Below are 5,985 nucleotides of genomic sequence, written 5' to 3' on the forward strand. Positions count from 1 at the left end.
GTTGACGGAGGGGCGAGAACTCAGCCAAGCGACTTTCCATTAGAGGAATATGTATGATACCAAAATCCTCACATCATGAGAATAAAGTCTAAAGCTGTTCAGCTCATTTACTGCCTTTCTTAGAAGATGGCAGCTGAAAAAAATGTACTGAGGAACTGTAGCACTTTTAGTCCTCAGGACTTTTCTATAAGTCTTCTTCCTTTTTATTTTGAACGAATATGTTTTCAAGTTATGGATTTCACTTTGATTTTCCCTTGAATGCTGCAATAATGCCACTCCAATTCTAAAAGATTCTTATGATTAAGGGGTCTCATATTTAGAGCCTAGGATTCTACCATGCCATTCCTTCAACCACAGTTGAGAACAAGAAAGAGAAAAAAAAGCTGGCGCCATTCACTAGAGCCTTGGATGAAGCCTAGGGTCACAAGAGTCAGGGGAAAAAATTTCAAGAAACTGCTGAGGATTGTCATGTTATATAAAAATGTAAAGTCATGCAGACTAAGTCTATATTATTGGATTATAGCACTGAAGATCATTGGTCACTTTCAAGGGTACATGTAGGAGTAAAATGTCATGAGCCATGATGAAAGCATATAAGAACCAGGACAATGAGGTAAGAATATGCTAAGAATCTAGGAAAGTGTAATTTAAGTGAGAGTAGTAAGAAGAGAAGGTCTTGCTTGACAAGACAGAAAAAAAGAAACTATAAGCATTTAAAAAGACAAGAGAGAAGGAGACAGATATATTATAATGATGAATTATGGTGGAAGTACACAATTAAAGGAAAATAGCCTGGGGGATGTAGGACCTGAAATGAAATATGAATGTGTGTACAAAGCCCCTGGGGATCTTCCTAATATCCAGATTTTGATTCTTAGCTTTAGCACGGGCCCTGCATTTTGAACAAGCTCCCAGGAGATGCTGATGTTTCTGCTCCTCAGGCCCGACTTAGAAAAGCAAAAAGCCCAGACCCAGTGCAAAGCCTTGGAAGGAAACACCTCGTTCTGTGAGACTGTGTCAAGGGAAGAGACATGGTAGCATAGAAACCAAACCTGAGAAGAGAGAAGATGAGGGAGTTTATGGTAAATGAGTTTTAGCTCCTCCATAAAAAAAACTAGTGAGCTCATTTGTTGGGAATGACTGTGGAGAAATGAGGGCTTGGAAACAGTGGGGAAGTTTTGGAAGAACTGTTGTAAGACGCTTATTAGGAGATCAGGAAGAGATGAATTGTGTTTTCAGTGAGGTGCATTAAAAACATAATTAAACCATGGAACGAGGTGTGGGCTTTACGTAAAGGAAGTAAAGATGACTTTCCCCAATTAAAATTAATGAGATAAATTTCACCTGTGGTGGCCACAACGTGCTTGCTAATAATAACTGCCTTAAGAGGCTCAGGAATGCAGCTCAGCCCATCACCTACACATTTGAAGCAGCCTACCCAAGACAGCTGCCTCAATCTTTTCTACTTACCCAATATTCAGCATGAAGAATATAACAAATACAGCCTCTAGCTGTAATCAGGCTGCCCAGAAGCAAACAAACAAAAAAACCATATAGAAAAATAAAAGCTTCCAGGTTATTTAATATATAGGTAAAGAGCAGTTTTCAACTTATCCAAGTTAATTTTTCCACAAGCAATTATCTTCGTCGGCCTTTCCTCAGGACCTGAGGCTGACAATAATCCTTCAGTGGCAAATGGCCTGAGAATCCCTAATGGCCTGGAGGTCTCCTGGTGCTGGCTTGGCTCCAGCATGCCTCGTCTGAAAAAACCCACTTCCCCTGTCATCAGCATCTGTACAGCCGCCCATCGCTCCACATGGAGGACTCATTCTCAGATGTGGCCTTGGAATTGGGTTCTAAGCGTGAAATGAACACTGTGAGAAATGAACCTCCTGCATGTGTTATTCTGTTCATTAAAAATGGAACAGTAAGAGGAGAGAATAAATTGCAAGGAGTCCCTTAGCTGCCGCTGATATTCACAGCATTACGAGTTGGGTATTGAAATGTGGAAAGGCGGATATGGAAGAACTGAAAATGAACCAGCCTGAGCCAGTGGCCGAGGAAGAATCAGCCTCTAGGTCTCCTCTGACCTGTTCCCGGAGCGGCTGTGGCTCCCCAGCCCAGGGATTCTACATTGTGAGCAGTCCCTCATTATTAGTAACTTCACACTCTATGAACTTCCCTGCTTTGCTCATTTCTGACAGACTCATTCCCAAAACTCATCTGCCATATTCCTCACCAGGTCTTCTGAAGTCGTTTTCCTCTTCACTAAGTTATCCCAGTGATTCCCTTCAGATCACCTATCATCACTGTCTTATGGTTATTTACCTATCTTATCTCCTTATATTAAACTATTAGCATCTCAAGGACAGAATTCATAGCTCACTTTGTTTCATATTCTCTATTGCATCTAATTTTATTTTGGAAGTTTTTATCTGTAAGATTTTTTTTTTTTGTAAAAAAGTAATCCAGTTAGAGATTAACACAAAGCTGAAGTAAATGGTAATTATGAAAACATGTTTCCATTTCAGTTCTGGAATTCTGTAAGCATAGTCAAGGACACCATCTCAGTTTTCCTTATATCCATCCATATTTTAACTTCTAATTGCATGCAAAGTATGTGATATGCGTTCCAAAAGACATTTGCAAGGGAGCTAATCAGACCTACATAATATACTTTTGATGAGTTAGATTCTGCACTCATAAAACAAAATGAAAAGCATTAAGTATTATAGCACCAATTTCCCCCATGTTCTCAAATTACAGGTTCAGAGATGAAGGGAAATGTTATAAATTTAAGGACAATAAGAACATGCAGAAAAACATCACGCAGGTTTTTACAATCCTTTATTTAGTAAAAACACTCAATGCATTTCGATGAATATAGTGAACATCATTTTGAATTTTATATACAGGCATGCCTCATTTTATTATGCTTTGCTTTATTGTGCTTCACAGATATTGCATTCTTTACAAATTGAAGGTTTGTGGCAATCCTGCCTTGAGCAAGTCTATCAGGATGATTTCCAACAGCATTTATCACTTCGTGTCTCTGTGTCACATTTTGGTAATTCTCACAATATTTCAAACGTTTTCATTATTATTGTATTTGTTATGGTTTTCTATGATTGGTGATCTCTGATGTTACTATTGCAACTGTTTGGGGACATCGTGAACTACATTCAAATAAGACCATGGATTTAAGGGACAAGCGTATGTATTCTGACTGACTGCTCCACCAACTGGCTCTCCCCCCATCTCTTTTCCTCTTCTCAGGCCTCCCTATCCTCTGAGACACAACAATATTGACATTAGGCCAATTAAGAACCCTACAGTGGCCTCCAAGTGTTCAAGTGAAAGGGAGAGTCACATACCTCTCACTTTAAAATAAAAAGCTAGAAATAACTAAGCTTACTGAGGAAGATATGTCAAAAGCCAAGACAGGTTGAGAGCTGGGCCTCTGTGTTAGTTAGCCTAGTTGTGAAGGCGAAGGAAAAGTTCTTGAAGAAAATTAAAAATGCTACACCAGTGAACACACAGATGATAAGAAAGTGAAACAGCCTAATTGCTGATAAGGAAAATGTTTTAGTGGTCTGGATAGAAGATCAAACCAGCCTCAATATCCCTAAACCAAAGCCTAACCCAGAGCAAAGCCCTAACTCACTTCATTTCTATGAAGGCTGAGAGAAAGAGGAAGCTGTGGAAGAAAAATGTGAATCTAACAGAGATTGGTTCATGAGGTAGAAGGAAGAAGCTGTCTCCATGACAGGAAAGTGTAAGGTAAAACAGCAAGTCCTGATGTAGAAGCTACAGCAAGTTACCCAGATCTAGTTAAGATAATTAGTGAAGGTGGCCACACTAAATGACAGATACTCACTGTAGACGAAACAGCCTTATATTGGAAGAGATGCCATCTAGGATTCTAAAACTAAGAGAGGAAAAGTCAATGCCTGGCTTCAAAACTTCAAAGGACAGGCTGACTCTCTTGTAGATGGTGACTTCAAGCTGAAGCCAATATTTAGTGAGCATTCCAAAAATCCTAAGACCTTTAAAAATTATGCTAAGTTTACTCTGCCCATGCTCTATTAATGGAACAACAAAGACTGGATGACAGCACATCTGGTTACAACATGGTTTGCTAAATATTTCAAGCACACTGTTGAGACCTGTTGCTCAGAAAGATTTCTTTCAAAATATTACTGCTCATTGACACTGCACCTGGTCACCCAAGAGCTCTGATTGAAATGCTGGCAATTAATGTTTTCATGGCTGCTAACACAACATCCATTCTGTAGCCAGTGGATTGAGGAGTAATTTTTACTTTCAAGTCTTATTATTTAAGAATTATGTTTCATAAGTCAATAGCTGCCATTAATAGTGATTTCTCAAAGGAATCTGAGCAAAGTAAATTGAAAACCATATGGAAAGGAATAACCCTTCTAGATGCCATTAAGAACATTCATGATTCACAGGAAGTGGGAAGAGGTAAAAATATCAACATTCACAGGAGTTTGAAAGAAGTTGATTCCCTCCCTGATGGATGACATTGAGGAGTTCAAGACTTCAGTAGAGGAAGTAACTGCCGATGTGGTGGAAACGACAAGAGAACTAGAATAGAAGTGGAGCCTGAAGATGTGCCTGAGTTGCTGCAATCTCAGGATAAAACTTGAGTGGATGAGGAATCGGTTCTCATGGATGAGCAAAGAAAATGGTTTCTTAAGCTAGAATCTACTCCTGGTGGAGATGTTGACACAACAACACAGGATTTAGAATATTACATAAACTTATTTGATAAATCAGTGGTAGAGTTTGAGAAGACTGACTCCAATTTTGAAAGAAGTTTTGTGGGCAAAATGCTATAAAACAGCGTTGTATGCTACAGAGAAATCATTTGTTCAAGGAAGAATCTTTCAATGCTGTAAACTTGATTGACGTCCTTTAAGAAATTTCCACAGTCACCTCAGCTTCAGCAACCACCACCCTGATCAGTCAGCAGCCATTAACATCAAGGCAAGACCCTCCATCAGCAAAAAAATGATGACTCTCTGGAAGCTCAGATGATGACTAGCATTTTTAAGCAATAAAGTGTTTAGAAATCAAGGAATATACATTGTTTTTTTAGAAATGCTGCTATTGCATAGCTAACAGACTACAGTATAGTGTAAACATAACTCTTATATGTACCAGGACACCAAAAAGTTCATTTGACTTGCTTTATTGTAATATTTGCTTTATGCAATGATCTGGAGCTGAACCTGCAGTGTCTCTGAGGTATGCCTGTATATCATACAGAAAATAATTTTTTTAAATGTAGAATTGAACAGGACATTTTGGGGTGAGAAAAGTAATAATCTCATTTGTTGGAAAGTTCTAGAATAATTAATATAATCTATTCTCAGCAGCGTTTCAGTCTAACAGACTCAACACAATTTTTGAAACAATCTCAGGCTTTTTGTACCACCTTACCACTTGACTCTGTCGATAGGTGTGTGGCATTCTTTCATCACAGCTGAAAATATTGGTGATTAATATCAAAGCATTTTGCTCGACATTTTACAAATCAGTTCTAGTTTTTTGCCAACAATCATAGGGTTTTCTTCAATGTGTTAAAATACTACTGCTATATAATAAGTAACATTTAGTATATAACACAGTATAGCCCCATTTCTTGAGACATACAGGTTTAAAAATATATAATTGACTTGCTATTTTCCCAACAGAACATACTAATTAAGGTTCACAATATGTAATTTTTAATCTATGGTATGTTGGGGCACGTGGGTGGCATTAAGTGGAGGACTTTGGCTCAGGTAGTGATCTCATGGCTCGTGAGTTTGAACCCCACATCAGGCTCTGTGCTGACAGTTCAGAGCCTGGAGCCTGCTTCAGATTCTGTGTCTCCTTCTCTCTCTACCCCTCCTCTGCTTGCACTCTGCTCTCTCTCACTCAAAAATAAATAAACATTAAAAACTTTTTAATGTATGG

This window comes from Suricata suricatta, chromosome 3 (assembly GCF_006229205.1).
Source record: "Suricata suricatta isolate VVHF042 chromosome 3, meerkat_22Aug2017_6uvM2_HiC, whole genome shotgun sequence".
In the NCBI taxonomy this organism is placed as follows: Eukaryota; Metazoa; Chordata; class Mammalia; order Carnivora; family Herpestidae; genus Suricata; species Suricata suricatta.